General features: G+C 38.2%; 1 long non-coding RNA gene across 1 annotated transcript in view; it reads right to left on the bottom strand.

Annotated features, from left to right (window-relative positions):
• Positions 1-18,873, bottom strand: part of LOC129145555 (uncharacterized) — a 32,200-nt gene extending 13,327 nt beyond the window's left edge. The window contains exons 1-2 of the long non-coding RNA XR_008551298.1: positions 18,760-18,873; positions 16,813-17,005 (exon numbers count right to left, since the gene is read on the bottom strand). This is a non-coding gene — a long non-coding RNA (uncharacterized LOC129145555). The remainder of the gene's footprint in view (positions 1-16,812; positions 17,006-18,759) is intronic.
• Between the last annotated feature and the right edge of the window lie 1,119 nt (positions 18,874-19,992).

Raw genomic sequence — 19,992 nt, 5'->3', positions numbered from 1 at the left:
AAATTTGAATTGCCTTATTGTCCTGAGTTGACCTGGGGAGGTTAAAAACTGAACCAAGACAGACCAACACAAAAAAATAACACAAAAATTGAAACCAACGTATTGGGAACAACTTCCTCAGTAAGCATATTTGACCCAGGAGAAGGTGAAGTCCTGTTCCTATTATCATCAAGAAATCAAACAAAAGACTTGATTTTGAACTCATGGTGGAGTGGGTGGGGGTAGGGGATTTCTGTAATCTTTAGACACATTTCACCATGTCTTTTGGCTCCTTCGTAATTGTTCACCTTTAGCAAGCAAGTCATCCTGATTTCTTCTCATTTCACCAAATCCTACTAAGAGACCTCCTCTGGCAGCTGTATTTCAAACATTGCAGTTCAAATGCTCTCCCCATCAACTATAGCAAAGATTCTCCATGGTCCCATGTACTTAGCAACTAGAATCAGATATATTTTTTGTTTTAGGAGGTCAATGCCTTATCCATTAGGCTACTGGGAGGTATTTTTTTTTTAACCCCACAATCTTTGCAATTAAGCCAAGTAAACTCACCCTAGTGATTTTCCAGTTTTCCAGAGCTGCAAGATCACCACTGGATTCTATAGCCAGGAGCCTAAACCCTTGAATTTCAGTACCCTTGAGGCTCATTGTTTCAGCCAACCCTCCTACCAGCGGCTCCTCTTTCGTCTCCTTCTGCTTTTCAAATGCCATCTAATCCACCCATCCTCTCCTCTTTACTATCCATTCACTAACATCAGATTTACTCTTTGTTTCCTAGCCTCTAACCCTTCTTGTGCCAATGTGGTCCACTTGTTGAGTGATCCTGTCAGTCAACTCTGGCTCATTACAAAATGAGTATGCCTGAACCCCACACTTCCATATGGCTTCATGATATTATTGTAATTGCATTCCCTGTCTACAGTAGGCAAAATGAAACACATGCTGTGAAAAACGGGTATGTTTAAAGCTGGTTTCCAGAGCACACTTTAATAGAAAATGAGCAAAGTTTCCTTTTAGGACCCTTTTCATCTGTCGGTCCCTTCCTGGAATGAGATTTCCTGATAGCTACTATTTTTTGAATCTTATTTTAAGGTCTTTAGACCACCTAGGTGATGATTTTATGTTGGAGTCTGTGATAAAATCTCAGTAGTATTCTTGATGATCTAATCTATATTATGAAGTTTGAAGGAAATTGAGGGAAAGGGGAGGGGCGTAAGTACAAATGGCTTATAAAGTAATAATAGCTATCATTTATTGAGGAACTACTTTGGACCAGGCACTAACTGGTAGTTTTATAGATAATCTCTTAAATAAGTGTGAGTAGAGACTTTAAATTTAGAGAGTCATTGGATCCTACCTTTCACAGTTTATTTCCTAGGTTGTTGATTTTCTGTATGTGAACTTAAAATATGAATTCAAGAAAGGTTTAAGTCTTTCTTCCTTTTGTGGGGAAGAATCTTAATGTCTTAAAATAGGATCATCTATAATTTCTCATCTATAAAATAATAACTACTTTAAGGGACTGATATGGCAGGTAAATTATATATTATGGTCATAATGTGAATTACAGTGATTATAGAAGGTTCTCAATAAATGAGAGGAGTCCTTGTAATTTTTACATAGATATTTGTTTCTGGGATGAAAGGAGGCATCCAGAGTCAAACTTTTTGGTGTTAAATTTTATTTAAGAATTTTTGAATGAAAATTTACATCACAATTCATAAAATTTTTATTCACCCTAAAGTAATAGCCCATCCCATGAATGCTCACAGAGCTAGTGAGAAAAAGTGGAATTGAAAGTCACACACACACACATACATACACACACACCCTTTAGATAGGGTGTTTAACAGTAAACCAAGGTTCACTTACGGAACTTCCACAACAAACTAGTGATGAGCATTTAAGAGAGAGAAATACACATCCTTCAAGGAAGCTCTTAAGTTCTTGGGAATTTGGGAAGAGTAGTGAAAGATAGTCTTAAAAATGAGAAGGTTCAGGAAACTGTCAGTAGTTTATTCTTTGTTGAAAATTGCAAATAGGAGTTCATGTCTGTGTTTCGAGCTCTAAACTGAGATGCTTTCCTCCACACTACAACCTGGAGAAAACAGATCTGGTGCCCTTTAATCCATGACCACTGTGGCTCAAATTACCTCTTTGAAAGAACTTTTCTTTCTCTGGCCAACTAAATGAATTGAAATTGATGTACTTAATTGTTTTCTAAATTGCAATTTTTCTCCCCCAGATGTTTTTTATCAGTGTTGAGCCCGATGGGCTCTGTCAGTCACATGGGGAGATGAAGTCATGTGGTAATAAAAGAGACGGGGTGGGGGAGGAAGGGAAATGCCATACAGTAGATTGTCTAATTGAAAAATGTGCCACGTAAATGTTGAACTTGAAATCTCTCCCTCCCCAAGGGCTATTCAACAACAAACAATGCACACATCTTCTGCACTGGAAAGATTAAGACTTTGCCTTTTTCTCTGTTATTAATTCAGAACAGTGCAATAGTTTCCTTTCTTAGCCTTTCTTAGGTGAAGTTATTCTACAAGAATTGGGATGCAAGGCAACAAGATCCCAAAGTGAAAACTTAAATGCAGAAGGCAATGGTATCAGGGCCACACGGTGAGTTAGGTGATGGTGATGAAAGTTAGCATTAGACTAAGCTCTAACCTTATAGAGGGGACAATGAAAACCAGCAAGACTTCATCAGGGTGTTTGAGAAATGGTTGCTAATGATAATACAACTAAATGAGGGGGATCTAGAGGGACTACAGAATCTGTGAAAGCCAGAAAATCTCAGGCTTGAATGCACACCAGTGAAAGCAGGGAACAGGGTTGTGCAGAGGGAAGGACAGACAAAAGGGGATGGCTGCATGTTTCATTGCATAGAAGGGAAGTAAGGACTGCAGATGTAGGACATAAGTCAGTATCTGATGGAGACACAAAGAAGAAAGTCATGTTCACTAACAAACCTAAAGAAGTGAAAGAAAGCCCCTCCCCAATTTTCTAACTGGCTGCAGTACAAAACTTCGCTTCTAGAAGCTCCTCTTAGAAACCTTTCTAGTTCCCTGCGGATCTCATTTGTGCAGATTATGTAAAATCAAGTCCAATTTTTTTTTATACTCTGTAGGAAGTGATTTAGAATCAATGAGAAAATATTGGAGGGGGGTTTTATTAGCCTTAACTCTCAAGATCTCTTTCTCTCTTGTATGAGGGAAAAAGTTTATTTTGTCTTTTACTGTCATCCTTGAAGAGGGAAGGTGCCTGGTCATTATAGAAGAAAATCAACTAATCACTCATTTTATTTTTACTCTTTAATTTTGCTGTTCCTCATGTTGGACTAAAATAAACTCCAGGTCCTTCTCCACGTTCTTTGATTGCCCTGGGATCTTAAGGTATCAACCATTCCTTTGAAATATAGGGACCATTGCCAAGGCTTATAATCCTTTGTAATTTTCTTTTTGTAGTGTTATTTGGAGTAAGTAGATTCAAACTGCATATATAATACCCAAATTTTAGGGGAAATGAAATCATACTGTATTAAGATATAGATGACTGGGGTTTTGTCTGGGCTATAAAATCTACCTCAACTTCCTTATTCCTTAGTGTTCTTCTCTGGATAAAAGACAGCTTCATTGTTATTGTCATTATTGTCACGATGGCTGTTATCAAGTTTCTCTTCCCTGCATTTCCTTTTGCCTCCTCTTCTTTTCCTCTTCTTTTCCCCTTTCTCCTTCCTTCCTTGTCTCCTAAATCCTTTTTCCTTTTTTCTCTTGTGCTTCTTCCATATCTTCTTTCCCCCTTCCTTCTTCTGCCCCTCCTTCTTCTTTTCTTTGTTCTCTCAATGTTTTCCTTTTCCTCTTTTTTTTTTCCTTTTTCTTCTTTCTCCATTTTTTTCCCTTCCCCTTTCCTGCTTCCTCTTCAATTTTTTTTTTTATTTTTGGTTTTCAGTCCATGCCAAGATTTAGAGAATCATTTTATGTATATCATCTTATTTCACAGGGGAACAGCTCTAGATATTATTTTTAGGTGAGCAAATAAAACATCAGAGAAAACAAGTAATTTGCCTATTCACATTGTTAGTAAATGTGACTCTGGGTCTCTCTGATTCCCAATCTGGTCTTTTAACACATGCATCTCTAGGAAGGGCAATAAATGTATGAGTGGAAAAAGATCAAATGAAATTATAATTAATTAATTTGTAATTTGAGAAAAATAAAGCATAATTTTGTACTGTGAAAATATGGAGTGAATTGTGATAATTTCAAAGTTCCATAAGTAGAAATATATAAGGTATTAATCATATAAAGATCTATAGAGAAGAAATTATAGAGGTGTGGCAATACTTCGAAACTAGAAAGATCTTATATGGATGAATAATTTCTTAGCACTCACAGGGTATTCTCAAGGATGAATGACTTTCCTTTTTTTTTTTTTTTAATAGAGGCGTGTTTTATTTATTTATTTATTTGTTTGTTTGTTTTTGTTTATACATGCACTGGGTACAGTCAGAAGCGCGGGAGGGTGAGAGAATTCACCAGAGCCAGAGTGGGGAGCAGAGCAGGCAGAAGGACCGAAGTACACTGCTGAGGGGAGCTGCGGGCGGCAGGAGAGGTCTGCGCGCCATGTGGGACCCTCTTCCTGTAGCCGGGGAGCAGCCGGGGATCGAACCGGCGTTGCAGAGGCCGCGAGCAGCTTCACAACCCAGCGCTCAACGGCTGCACCACTGGGGAGGCCCCCATGACTTTCCTTTTAGATTAGAATAATAAGTAAATAGCTGAATGTTTGAAGGGAAGAGTCGAACCAACTATAATCTCTCATAAGACTCTGCTTCCTTACCATCTTTATTTCCTTAAGGCAAAATATTCACATTGGTGAATGTGAAATGCACATTTGTATAAGTTGGGACCATTTATCAAGTAACACAAGACCAAATTATAATTGTTTTACACTTCAATAAAAGAAATCTGGAGATAAACTATTCCAAGGCACTCATGGTGGCTCAAACCTATCACCAAGGTCGCCCAGTATTTTCCTCTTTTTACTCTCAGTATGTTCATTTTTGGTTCTTAGACTTGTATCTCATTCGGTCAAAAGGGCTGCCACAGTTAATAGCATTACATTCTTATTTTGTTATATTTGAAAACTGAGGGAATTTTTTTAAAAAAAGAAAATGTAACTCAGGGTTTATCCCATTCTACTTCAGGCCCCATCAGACTTTCTCTTATGTTTTATTAGTCAGATGTAAATTAGCCCACCTCTGATCATTGGCAAATGGAATGGAATGGCAAGCGAGCCACTGAAGGGGCTAAACATCTTCAAAAAAATATGGAATCTCTAATTGCTACCTAATGAGCTTAATTAACAGGTAAGAGAGGATATTGATGTTGGGCAGTGAACATCATCTTATTCATCTCAGAGGAAAAAATGTCTTCCTCCATTTTCCATAACTGGGAGCAGACCAATGTGAATATTTTGCCTTAAGGAAATAAAGATGGTAAGGAAGCAGAGTCCTATGAGAGATTATAGTTGGTTCGACTCTTCCTTTCAAACATTCAGCTATTTGCTTATTATTCTAATCTAAATACCAGGAAAACTTTCAGCAGGAAAGTGGAGGAGAATGATTCAAAATTAAAGAGCAAGACAAGTTTTACTTTTTGGAGAGGGCGTAAGGACAAGTGAGGGATAGGTATGTAAGTAAGTAAACATGTGTCATTAAAAAGATGGATGAAGTTTTATGTGGGCAGAGCACATGAAGAAACAGAGCTGACTTTAGTTATGAGAAACGGGTGAGGTAGTTAGGGACTCTGGAAAAACCTGAAACGTTCAGAAGTAACATCCTTGCTTTTTTTTTTTTTTCCTTGATGACTCCAACACAGTGTGTCAAGGACAAGGAGCATAATCTAATATCCCAGATAACTAGTGATGATGATGATGATGGTGACAATGATGATGGTGACAATGATGATGGTGACAATGATGATGATGCATAGTTCTTATTTCATGTCAGACTCTGTTCTTAGTCATTTTCCTACATTAGGCCATTTGACTGTTGTGACTGCACTATGAGTAAGGTCCATTACCATTTCATTTTTCAGACAAGGAAACTGACACATACAGGTTAAGAACTTTTCCAAGCTTATGTAGCTAGTAAAAAGCAGCTTTGTGATTTTTTTTTTTTTTGGTGGTGGTGGCTTCTTACATTCACCCAATATGTTATTTATGCATAACTGTGTAATGATTGACTCATTTAAACAATCACATCATAAAATCTAGTAGCATCTCTTTCCTTAAAAGTAGATTCAGGAAAATTTGGATATCTATGCATTTCACTCTTAAATATAAGCTCAGTCTTCTTGGGGAATCATTACTTATTTCATGAGGCAATTGCCTCAACTGCTATCACATAATTCGAAACAAACATCAATTAATTGGGTTAAGGCAAAAGAGCAGGTTAAAATAATGTAAATTTTCTAGCAATTATTCTATGTATTTAACTTGTATTCAAGCATGACTTGAATGGCAAAGTGTTGTACGTATTCTGTTTCTGTTTCTTTTTTTAAAAAAAGATTTATTTATTTATGCATTCAAGAAGTGGGGTACAGGCCAGAGATGTGGGGAGTGAGAGGATTCACCAGAGACAGAGTGGGGAACAGAACACGCAGACTGGCTGAGATACACTGCTGAGGGGAGCAGCGGGCGAGACAGGAGAGGTCTGCTGTGCCATGTGGGTTGCTCCCTGGCCGGCCAGGGATTGAACTCATGCTGCAGAGGCTGCAGACTGCTTCATAGTATGGTGCTTAACCCCTTGCGCCACCAGGGAGGCTCCATATTCTGTTTCTTAATTGAGAGCTTAACAGGCTTTTGACATCTAAGGCAATTATACCAAGAATGGGTGAACAACTAATTGATCCAATGATATTTATGCACTAGTTCATTTTTTCTCTACCTTTAATTTCTTGAGGTTCTTTTTTAGGGTATAATCTACTAGGCCACCATGATTGCATCTTAAGTAAGGATGGATCAGTATAGCTTCTTGGGTGGAAGGCATAGTTTCTGGGCAATATCTTTACTTTTCACAGTCATGACTCTTTCAATCATTTTCCTTTAACCCACTCAATGACCAATGAGCTTAGATCAATTTCAGAGTCATAGCCAAATATTTTAAACCTGGCAGCTGTAAATTTTCTCTTTTAATCCACCCAAACCCTTAGTTTTATTACATTATTACCAGCTGAAATGTTCACCAGTGAGATTTAAATATTGAAGTCTTGTCAAGGAGTTGCTCATTGTTAGAGTTCTTTAAATTGTCAACAATATATCCAACATTTCCTCCTTTTCCATGAGTGACAGTTCCAAAGTGACTGGCCACTGATGGTTCACGTTTGCCACCACCATTTTCTAAAAGTCAGAGCTAGAATTTAAACCAATTTTTCTAGCTCCAAAGTTCACTTCCTTAACCCCCTACCCTCTCTTAGCTCTCTGGAATCAGTGATTTTTTTTTTAACCACTCTATCAGAGTACCAATGTTGTGTCAGGCATATAAGTTCAAAAGTACAATTAATGGGAAAGACTGATCAAGACACTACTACAGGGTTGAGGAGAACAGGACACACATATCAATGATGAATTTGAATATTTGGGGGAAGAAATAAGGATTGGTTATATTTTGGATGGAAGTATGTTGGAAGAGGTGGAATTTGTGGAGAAATGATCAGTCATATTTAAGGTTGATTGCTAACAAACTGAATTCTAAAGCTTCCTGCCTGGTTGTATAGTAGAGTGGGTCAGTGTGGGCTGCTGTCCTGGAAGTCTCTAGTTTTCTTTCTCACCATCGGTCTGACCTCTGTAGTTCACATGAACCATAATAGCACTACTGGGCTGCTCTACCAAAGTCCCTTATCCTCACATGGAGAAAGTGCTTCCTAGTATCCCATACATCTACAATGAGATGTAGAATGGGAAAAAGATCTTCATTTTGGTGATATTTCTTATTTAACCAGGGATGTAGCCCCCAGAGATAATCTTTGCCCATCAGTTGATGGATATGGCAGTGGGTCATTCATCTGAAGTCTTGAGATGGGGCAAGATAGCAGGATACATTTGAGGCTTTGTTCACAACATTGACTTTTTTTATTTGTCCTATGTCAGGGGGGAACCTTGTTTTCTTGTTGAAAACATCTTTGGAACAGCAATTCAGTGACCCTAATTAATAAAAAAAAAAAAGTCAAAAAGTACTTTCATATGTGCACATGCCTAAAGGTCAGATGGAACCATGGAAATCCATGACAGATCTGAAACAAGTGCCAGAATTTCATCTGCATGCATCCTGATAACTACATTATTTTCATAGAATCAGACTTACGGCATTTAAGATACTCATGATGCACTGCATGCAAAAGTTTTACTTTGCAAATGAGAAAAATGAGTCCTAGAAAGACAGAGCAATTTACCAAATACACAGAGAGCTAGCACTGTAAAATATGTTGCTTAACCTATGATCTAATGCCCTTTCCCATATACCTATGTAGCTTGAAATGATGATATTCTCGGGAAATGCCAAGGATAATTATCACTGGCAGAAGTAGAAGAGAAGGGACTTCAGAAATGACTAGGTGAGATGGGAGAGCAAACCAGTTTGACTCAGCACTTTGCTTGAAACTCTTATTGGATGTTAAATTGCAGGAGGCTCCATCCCATTGACTAATGTCTTTTTGGGGGAGTAATCTTCTCACCCACATGAAAGGAAGGAATTCTTTCATAAGCATTTGAGTACTACTATTAAGGGAACTCAAAGAGGTCATTTACCAAATAGCTCCTTTACCATTCCCACCAAGAATTGATTGCTTTAATTTAGGGGAGTGGATTTTTGGGGAATTGACAGGTCTAACATTAAGCTGCATCCCAAATTTGGATCATTTGCTTTTTTCTTCCTTTCTTCTCATTTTTCTTTACCATTCTCTGGTACTTTATTTTCTATATTAAAAATTTCTGTAAGAGTAATATGAGTTTTTGGCCACAAAATTTTAAATACAAAGGATTATTTAGTGAAAAGAAAACATCTATCTGAATTAATCCAGTACTTCCTATAGACAAACTTCAGCAGCATTTTCTGTATTTCTCTATAATATTCATTTAGATATGAACATGTTACGCCTCTTTTTATTTGCATGGTAGCTTATTATGTATCCTCAATTTTTCTCAGGAGAATATGTGTGTGTGTGTGTGTGTATGTGTCTATGTTTGTCATGTGATCAAATCCTTACAGATGAGTTTGACACAGAAGATTGCATGAAGTGGTAAAGGTCTAGATGGACTCCAGGAGCCCCTCTCCAGCCTGTAAGCTTCCTGGTTGAATCTAATTATCTATCATGCTCTGATTCTCTGATGACCTACTCAATATGGTTTAGAGAAGAGTATTGGTGGATCCTGAGAAGCTCACTTGCCTCCCATTTGTCTTCTTGGCTGTTCTGTCGGGGAAGGAGTATTAAACTCCTACTCTGAGATTTCTCTGAGGAGACGTTGGGTTTTCCTGGCAGGCAAAGCTTTGGGCTACTCAGCGGAATGTCTATGGTTCTGTAACTTCAGGGGAAGCCAGGAGGCCGTATGTCCAGGCCAAGGGAAACACTGCTTCAGACACAAGACCAAGACTTGGACTTGGCGGAGACTCTGGGGTCTGCTGAATTTAGTAGAAGGCTCTCTCATATCCCTTACTTACCGGAACCGCTCTTTCCCACTAAAATTTAGAGGATGGAGTGACTCAAGAAATCTGGTTTATTCACTAGCATACAAAAATGGCCTGGGAAAAAAATGAATTTGAGGCTCATTTTGGTGCAATAGGAAAGGGAAGTATCTCCTTTCTTAGTTGGGAAGGAAAGGGAGGGAAGTCAGAGTTGGAATCAGACATTTCAAGTCTCAGCAGCAGTCTTGGTCTGTGCTTAGACAAATAATCTTGAGGAGACCCAAATCCCCTGTTCATTGTGAAAACAGACAGTGCCAGAGTGAAACAGAATTAAATTGTTTCTCTTTCATGGCAGCTGAAGTGTAAAAACCATTCTATTCTGACCTTGTGGTCAGAATATCGTGACACCTCATAAATTATCCTAAGGGCTTGAGCTGGGGAGGCTTGGCAAGGCTAAAAGTCCACACCACAGTCAGCTGCGCGCTGGGCAGCAGCACCTCCATCCTGGCCTTTCTTAGAGGCAGGCACCAATATCTAGGAGATGGAGGAGTGCACTTCCCTCTGAGTCAGGCCAAGTATTTTCACCTATTTTTATGTTTTTAGAGTTCGTAAGCCACGACCTATTTTCATGAACAGTTTGTTAAGGAGGCAGGAAGAGCACTGTGAGAGTTCCCAAGTTATCACAGAAACTGAGGTGGTTTTAAATTAGTTTTAAAAAAAGAGTAAGAGGAAGGAGGGATAGGAGGGACTGAGAGAGACATAAAGGTGACAAGCCAGAGAGAAAATTGAATCAAGGAGAAGAAAAAAGAAGGTGGGAAGAGGAAAAAGTGGATGAGATAAAGAAGTATTTGCTGGATTAGACAGCATCCTCCTGCCTCTGCACACACCCATGTGGTTGCAAGGAAACAAACGTTCTCAGCAGAACCAACTCTTGCCCTTCCCCACCTCCTGGGGAGCTTCCTTTAGCACTTACATCCATCTGTGCCTTACACACAGTAGGTGCTCTGTAAATGTTTGTTGAGTAGAAAGACCACAGATTGATCCCCAGAGAAGGATGCGGATTTATTTTGGGAAACTCTAAGCCTGTAGAGCTAAGTCATTGCAAGCAAAGAGTTTCCTGTAGCCTGAATCACCCTCAGGTTTAAAGAATCTGGGTATTTGTGGGTGTGTCTGGGTGTATTGTGTGTGGGAGCGTGGGTGGGTGGTCTGAACGGGTGGGTAATAAGTGACAGGAGGGCCTTGAAAATATAAAGGGCTCCATAACTACTGTAAAAATAAAACTGGGAGCAGCATGCCCAGACCTCCAGCCATGCAGTGACCAAACCTGACCTTGGCAGAGATGAATAATATAGTGGAGATGGATTCAAGAATTATTAGTCAATGTTTTCAGTCCCTATGGGCTTTTTTTTTTTTTCTTTTCCTTAAAGAACTGTTGGGTGGGTTTTTGGCAAGACGAATAAGGCAGATGACTGGAACAGGCTGTAGGATTCCAAAGTCCTTCCAAGTTCTTTCTAGACTCTGCTATATTGTTTTTAAAATTTCAGGTTCTTTTTTCCTCTGGGATGTCTGTTTTTTAAATGGGATGTCTTTTCTGGTTCCCTCTTTAGACAAAGAATTTAATTTCTTGTTTGCCTCTGCTTTTAATTCCTCCCTTTCTTGGAATTTATGTCCTGAGCCTTCCTCACAGACAGGAAATCCCACGCTAGCCACACCACAACTGTGGGTACCTGACAAGTTCAAGTTGTTGATATAAATCTTCATACATATATCTGCTATCACGCCAGAGCAAACTCTCATATTCCTGATTTTTCAGGTCAGCCAAAGGAGAACAGAAGAGCACACAGTTAAAAAGCTGTTTATATCAGGCTTCAGACAAGGTCACAGCATATTTTTTTCTGCAGTTGTTTTACTGAACAAATACATACTCAATGGCATATAGAGCACAAATCTACACTGCATGATCGTGAAGGCAGGCAGAGTCCAAGGAAATATTTCTGGGTCTAGGGCTGCAGATAACCTGCAGAGTGAAAATCTCACACCAGCCACATCAGGACTGTGAGCACCTGACAAATTCAAGTTGTCGATACATATTTTCATACATGCCTCTGCTATCACACCAGTGCAAACTCATAATTAATTAAAAAGGTTTTATTAGAGAAATAGTAATTTAAAAGGGTTGGTAACAGCTTCTTAAACTGTGCAGTTATTTTGGGTACTAGACGACTATACTTCATTACTATAGTTAGCTATTTTGGGTCCTGGGTGGTAAGTCAGACCTAGAAGTACAGTTTCTTAGATGTGGAAGATTTAGACATTATAGATTTTCATGAAACTAAAATCTTCTTTGAAACTACATTGGTATAAACCTTAAATACTACATCCTTACTTCCTTTATATATCTTTTTGAGGTTTACTTAATCATTTCCCAACTAATCATCCTAATTCTTGATTCCATATGACCAATGAGCTCTTGTAATTGCAGTGCACATCTGTACATCTTTATGTTCTTTTTAAAAATGTATTTTATTTCCCTCCCACTAGACCTTAATCTCCTTGGGGATAGGAATCAGCATAATCTTCATTCTGTATTCCCAAGTGCTTGGGATTGCTTTGTGAATCCTATGTGTAGTCAATAAATGAAGTACACATTCCTCTCTCTAAGGAGCATTTTAATGCTGGGTTGGTTTGTTGTACTGGTTTATTTTTCCTTATCTTTGCTAGTCTATGCATGCTCAAGAAATGTTGATGGCAGCCATAGGATAACATGATTAGGGAAAAATGTGCTTCTAAAATTATATGGTATACTTCAAAGTCAGGACTTAGTTACCTATGGATTTTCTATGGCTTTGTAGGTAGCAAGATGGCATTTAAATTATAGCTATACATTTCTAACCATAAGCAATTTTCTATCTTTTAATACAATATAAATATCCCATCCAGTTGCTGAAAATGTTTTTATATATTTTTCTCTTAAATTACACTTTAGTTTTTCTGAGACTTCTGTTCAACCCTTCACCTTTAGCATCTCTTGAATTTTGAGTCAGGACTCTTCGTCAAGGGAGCAACACATGGACATCAACTACATAAATAAGTCTTATTTCTGAACAGGGCTTTGTGTTTTTTAAACCTACTGACTCTTGAAGTTTCAGTCCTCACATAAGGCAAAATCATTCCTTTCATTTGTTTCTTCAATCTTTTCCCCCAAACACTTTACTGGATTGCAGACTGATTCAGGTTTCAGCTCCTTTACTCCTACTGAAATATTTGGTAATGTTGGTGTTGGGCACATTTGTCAAACGCATTTTTAGAACTTTCCTTACTTCCTTCTGTCATGTGGCCATATTTTGAACCTGTGGCACCCAGCATGTCTCCCTGGATGCACCACTAGTTGCCTCTGCATGCTTTTTTTTTGCATTAATGTCAAGCCATCTTGAGTTTAGTTTTCTCAAGAGCCTCTATTCATTCAGCTGTCTTTATGGAAAAAATATAGGTTAAATTTAAACTTAGTTGCAATGAAATAATACTTTGGAAATATGTGCTCCTCCTTTTTACCTCTTAGAATATAAGATCTTCATTCTAGTATTCTAAACACATTCATCTATTATTAACCTGAGGGAACATTGTAATTTGTTGCATATTAAAGCCAGTGAGACAGATAGGAAATAGCTTATAACACAAGAAATAGATTTTGGATAAAACTGGGGTCTGGAGAGAAAGTTTTCACTAAATCCTTTCATTCTTCCTTTAGCAGATGAACAACTAACACTGAAGGGCATGTGCTCTGAGAATACTCATTCAGATAGCTTCTCTGTTACAATATTTAGGTCAACTTCACAGCAACAGAGAGGTGATATGGATGAATAGGATGAAAAGGAAAAGAAAAATCCATTCCTCTGTTGGCTCCTGTAATTGTAAGGAGAAGAGGGAGCGAGAGAATAAAGTAGTGGAGCAAACAGATGTCACTGTCCTCATTTATCACCAGGGAAGTTGAAGGGACTCCAAGAAAAAGGTTGAGACTGGTGAGTAGGCCACATTAGAGGCTAGGTGATTGAGTCACTCCATCTGATAATCCAACCCCAGAGAAGGATTCTGGGGTTGACCTTCTCCTGGGCCATGCTTGGTTCCCATGCATAGAACAGACAGATTTCAGAAAGAGCTGAACTTGCCAAGGAAGTTTGCAGAGAAGGTGTCATTGTATAGGTGTGTGTGTGTGTGTGTGTGTGTGTGTGTGTGTGTATGTGTGTGTGTGAGAGAGAGAGAGAGTGTTGCAAGGAAGACCCCTCAAATCACAGTGACCTACTAACCCAAAGTGACCTACTAGCCCAAAGTGTTCATAATCTGTTTTTTATAGTAAAGTTTTGCTGACCCATGATGTCAGATATTAAGGTTTTAATGAGCATCATATCCAGTCCAGACATTTTATCCAGACAGACATGGTCACTGAGGTTCTGGGAGGGTCAGTGACATGTCCAAGATCAAATTAAATGCAAGGAAAAGCAACCATGACATTTTAAATGAGGTAAAAGATAAGCAAGAAAATCTTTACAAAGTTAGTATCCTTTGAGCAGCTTCATCATAAACAATATCACTGGGATTCCATGATTATTATGAACTAAATTAAACTAAACCCTAGAGAAAAATAAAAACAATCAATGAAAATTCCTTTCAACCTGTGAAATAATCTTGGGTTTTATAACAATGGAAAGATTCATTTAGTCAGTGGCTTTGTGCCCGACACACCCAAGAACTGCATTTTTGGGACATTCATGTGTCCTTATTAAATATTAAAGTCAGTCCCAATGGAGGGGCCCCTGTCTCATGTCACACAGTTTAGAGGTTTGGAAAATAACTTTAAAAAATAACTTTAAAATGAAACTCCAACAATTGGGAGGTTGTCTGTCCCCCCTGCCTTGGTCCCATTTGTTGTAAGAAGCCCTCAGAAAAACAAGGATGATATCATTTAATGCCACATCCCTGTCTCTTCAGAAAGTAGGATGGTCGCCAAGTTGTCTCCTTCTTCAGGAGAGTCCTCTCCATTTGTTCTCCCACTTCTTTTTAAAATCTCACTTTCACTTTTCATCCCCTGCAGGTAAGAGTTGGCTCTGCTACCCCACTGAATAGAAAGTGCTTTTTAGCCCTCATCTCATTTGACCCCTCTAAGACAGCTGGCTTCAATTACTGGAGTTGTCTCCCAAATCTGTTTCCAGCCCACATCTTTCTTCCAAGCTAGAGAATTCAGGTCTAGTTGTCCACAGGATACCTCCATTGGATATCTCATGGGTATCTCAAACTCAGAAAGCTGAAAGCTGAAAATATCATCTTTTCCTGAAACCTTTTCTGATTTTGGAAACTTCTCATCCCATACCCTTTGGTGGCTCCATGGACCTACACAGAATAAAGTTCTTGGGTTCCATCAAGTCTTCTATGAGCTGGATTCCTGCCAACCTCCTCTCTTAGTTGGCCTTTACTCTCCCCATCCTTGCAATCCCTTGATTTCTTCTAGCTGTGCTGTTTTTCTGTTCCTTTGTTCATCCCAATTTATATAATCAACTTTTGAGATTTAGTTCAAATACAACCATCTTTACAATCATCCAGCAACACACTGAATGCTAGAAAAGAGCGGTCAGAATTCTTCCTTCTTTCCCTCTGTACCTCCACAAACCTTGGGATTCATCATGCTGATGGGGCAATTTTGTGGCATCAACCTAATCCTTGCTGAAAAAGCTGGAGTTGGCTGTAGTTGTTGTGGAAATTTTAAGTTCTATGCTATCTAGGAATGTCTTACTGACTTCATTTCAATAGTTGGCTTCAAGGGGATGGTAAATATTGGAGTAATTTAATCAGAGGACTTACAGTGAAAAATTTTTTAAGACAATGCATTAGCTAGAATTGGGATAGTATTTTTAAGGGTAGAGTAAAATAGCACTTTATTCAGCATTTAGTACATTACAATGGGGTTAAAGAGCATTAACTCTTGAGTAACAGTTGAGTTTGCTAAAGCTGTGACTCTGGGCAAATTTCTTAGTCTCTTAGTGCCTCAATTCCCTCACCTGTAAAGAGAATATGGTAATATTCTTCAGATAGAATTGTCATGAAGGGTGTGTATGTGTGCCCACGAATGCATGCACTTGCATGCATATTCATATGTATGTTATATAGATAGTGCTTTTATTCAATAAGTGTTATCTATTACTATTTTCAACTTGTTAGATGACTATAGAAGAGAAACCAATATTCAGTGGCTAGGAAAAAGATCTTATTCATCTAAAGGGTTGAGCAGCCTCCTTCTTTTAAATTAGTAAAAGCAGCCCTCAAACTTAACTCTCCAATTAAACCATCCACTGAATAACAATCTTATATAGCATGTGTTTATTTAGCTTATTATACTAGACAAAATAGTAGCAGTAAATATCATGTTGGGTAGTAGTAAAATCAATAAAAATGAACAGGCTTTTGAACATGCAATTTTTAATTTTATGTGTAAATACTTTGATAGTTTGAGAAAACGATTACAACAACTTCAAACACCAGGGAGACCAGTTAATATGAACCACTGAGTTCAGTATATGGGATCCCTATGGCATTTGATACAACAATAAATTCCAAGAGGTAGGATGTGCTGTAATTATTGTCCTAATTTTAGGACAATCAAAAGTAATAACAGAATCTTATGTTTTCTGTTTTGTGCACATTGCAATGTTCCTTGTAAAATTTTAAAAACTTTGTTCTGTATATCTGTTAAAAAAAAAACCAGACTGTGCTTAACCAGTTGACACCTTAGAGACTCTGACCAGAGACCCTAAAATTCTCTTTGATAACTCTTTTCAAATTTGGGTGATTGCCTGTGCTGATTATTATCTTCAGTGTTACTGATACTGATCAAGGAGCCTCATGGTACAAAAAAATCAAGGATAGCCAAGAAGTACAAAAAAGTTTAACAAAGAAAATACTTTTTATATATTTGCCTGTTGTTCCTTCGGCACTACTTTCCTGCATGTGTAATTGTTTCCACTGACTTCTCTCCATCCCAGCACAACCAACTACTGTGTTCCATGCTACTATGGTTTCTTGCCAGGATTGCTATTTTTTCCTAATTGATCTCCCTTCAACCACTCTGATGCCATTCTTACCTGTTCTCCAATTTGTTGCCAGAATATAAGTCTAATCATGTCACTTCATTTTGCTAAATTCCTTTAGTGATGTACTGCTGCTCTTGAGATAAAAGGAAAATTCTTCAATGAGGCTTATAGGATGCTGTATCATCTAATTTCATCTGTTTATGGTAGAATTTGCAAGTAGTTAATAACAACGTTCCTCTTCCTCCTGTGACACAAATGGTTTACATTTCCTGGGATCCCTTCCTGTTAGGAATGGACCATATGAACGTAGCTAATGGAATATAAGGAAAAGTGATGTCCTGTTTTCAGACGTGGCCCATTAAAACCTCTGATGTTCATCACTCATGATACCACCAGGTCAGTGGGTTGGTGACATTTGATGATGACTTTTAAAGTCACATGTTGAAGATGACAAAATAGTATCAGCATGAATCTGTAAGAGTGGATTCCCCAGGATCTCACATCACTACCCCTAACATGGAATTTCCTTGGGATACTATGGGAGAGAGAAATAAACATTTATTATTTTGAACCATTATGTTTAAGTCCACTAGCTGCTACAGACTGGCCTATTATAATTAATCTGTTGCATCTTCTGCTCATCTGTCCACAACACTGACTATGCCTCACCTCTCCACATCAGCAGAATGGACCCTTCAATTTCTCATACTTGTCATGATCCCTTCTCCTTTGGGATCGTCATTTATGCATTTACCCTTCCATTAACACTTTCTGGCAAAGCCTTCTCATCCTTCAGACCTCAGCTCATATATTGCTACTCCGTGGAAGTCCTCTCTGAACTCTAGTCTCTCTCTTAAATGTTCATCTTTTCATGTGCCTCTCCTTCATAGATCTTTTGACCACTGCAACTTTATATTTGATTTTGTGCTTGTTTAATTATGTTAGGTTGCTTCTTAGTATGTAAATTCCATGAAGCCAAGGACAATGTCTGTTTTTGTTCATTCCTTATCTCATAGCATCTTGATTTGAAGACAATCAGTGATTTTTGTTGAGTGAACAAACCCCATGGTTGATATATACCATAAAAAAAGATTAAACATTTTTAAGTCTAATTTGTCATTGCAACTTATGGGGCAATTTTTTCTCAATATGAAATGCTACTTTGCTTTTGATACTTGCTGACATATTTTAAGATCACAATCTCAAGAAGATACAGGGCTTAATGTACCACATCTGGATGTGCTAGCCCTTCACCCAGCTGTCCTGTTTTAGCTTCTTTGCCATCAGCATTTCAGTTTCCCAGATAGTTGGTAACCACATACAATTTCTGTATTATTTCTTAGCTAAGAACCTTCTGATGGGGAAAAAATACTAGAGAATGAAGTATTATATTTTATTTTATATCTAGATAGAACTATATGTAATGAAGAGAAATGAACAAATGAGCTTCATAAAATAGATATGGGGCTGATTTTTAGTTAGGGCTGCCAGATACATTAGTATGTCCCATGCAATCTTTGGTACATATTTGTTCTAAAATTTTTTGTTTATCAGAAATTCAAATTTAGTTAGGTATCTTATATTATTTGTTAAAGCCAGAGGTCATATTTCTACTATGCAGTGCAATCAATTCTATTACTTGTAATAAGATTTACTATTTATAGAGTGCCCTGCTATATGAAAGGTAGTGTTCTAAGCCCTTCACATGTATTATTTCATTCCTTTGTTCCAATGATCACATGAAAAATGTATTATGTGATCTCCTCTGTGGCGATTAGAGCCAGAGAGTCTGCTGGGGTCCTGGGTCATTCTAATCCATAGTGGTGGAAACAGAATCAGACTGACTCCAGGGTGTGCCTGCTTCACCAACATCCCACAATTGCACATATTACACTTAAAGTAGGAGGCCATTTACAAATGAGTACTCTTTTTCATATTGAAAAAGGGTTCCTTTCCCTAGCCCTTTTCTAAACCTGGGGAATTGATTCTGTTGCTTACCTGGCAAATCAACCATCTAATTTGCACACAGAGCCGATTTTACAGAAATCTAAATACACTTTACTAGATTTGCATGTTAACACTAAAAGAGAAAAGTTCCCCATGTGCCTTTTAGTTGTGGCAACCCTTTGGTTTTATAGTCTTGTTTGAGTAAGTAATTATTCTGGTAATGCCATGGCCTCCTTTATTGAGTCATAAATGCACCCTGGACAACTCAGAATAACCCATAGGCCCTCTGCCTTGAGCCTTATAACACAGTGGAGTTAGATATGAGTGGGTTTGTCTGCCCCTGCAGGTTTCTCTCTTTCTCTGGAAACCTCCTATGAAACCATGTGAAGGAGGGAAAGAGGATCAGATAATTGGGATCTTTAAGATGGCTATTATGAAAAATGTTCTGGAACCAATTCAAATACCAATCAGAAACCACATTGTTCAACTAAATCACTTTCAGATGCCACATAAGATACAAAATACAATTATTTCCAGTTTAAAAATATAATGTTCCTTAAAAAAAAAACAGTATTTTATTTTATTATTGAAAAAAAAATCTGCCTTGGCTGGAATTCAGGCCTGTCACAGATGATGTACAGACAGGCTTTGTGTGCTTCCCCTTGGACCCGGGGCCTGTAGCCTCACTGTAATGTATTTAAAAGTTCCTTAAAATGGATGTGACGGCTGTTTTCTTTGTGTATTACAGAAATATACAGAGTTCAGAGGCTCCGTGGCTACACTTTGGGCATGTATGTCATTAAAGGAATGAAAAAAAGATGATGGCCAAATGCTGTATTAAAATCCCATTAGAAACGCTGGGAGGAATTTATAGCCCCAATCTCTTTTATCTGACAGGCGTCAGTTTGGTGAAACAGTTTTCCTTTTTGCCATTTTCCCCTTTTCTTTCTCTCTCTCTCTTTTTCTTTCTTTCTACTTTTTTCTTCCTTTTCCATTCTCTCTCTCTCTCTCTCTCTCTCTCTCTCTCTCTCTCTCTCTCTCTCTCTCTCTCTCTCTCTTCCTCCCACTCCCTCTCTCTTTCCCTCCTCTACCTCTCTCCTTTCCCTAACTTCCTCTCACTTCTCTTCCTCTTTTATTTCCTTCCAGTTCCTTACTTGGACACGGAACCATATTCGTGTCTGGGTGTCCTCAACCACTGGAAAAGCAAATATTATCAGGTTTCTGTCAATATTTGTTCTTCTTTCCTGTCTCCTGCATCCTGCATCAAGCAGCCTTTGTGGGGGA

Source organism: Talpa occidentalis, unplaced genomic scaffold (genome assembly GCF_014898055.3).
Source record: "Talpa occidentalis isolate TD23 unplaced genomic scaffold, MPIMG_talOcc4v2.1 talOcc4.12, whole genome shotgun sequence".
In the NCBI taxonomy this organism is placed as follows: Eukaryota; Metazoa; Chordata; class Mammalia; order Eulipotyphla; family Talpidae; genus Talpa; species Talpa occidentalis.
The sequence above is the reverse complement of the archived record's forward strand: the minus strand, read 5'-3'. Positions and strand labels throughout refer to the sequence as shown.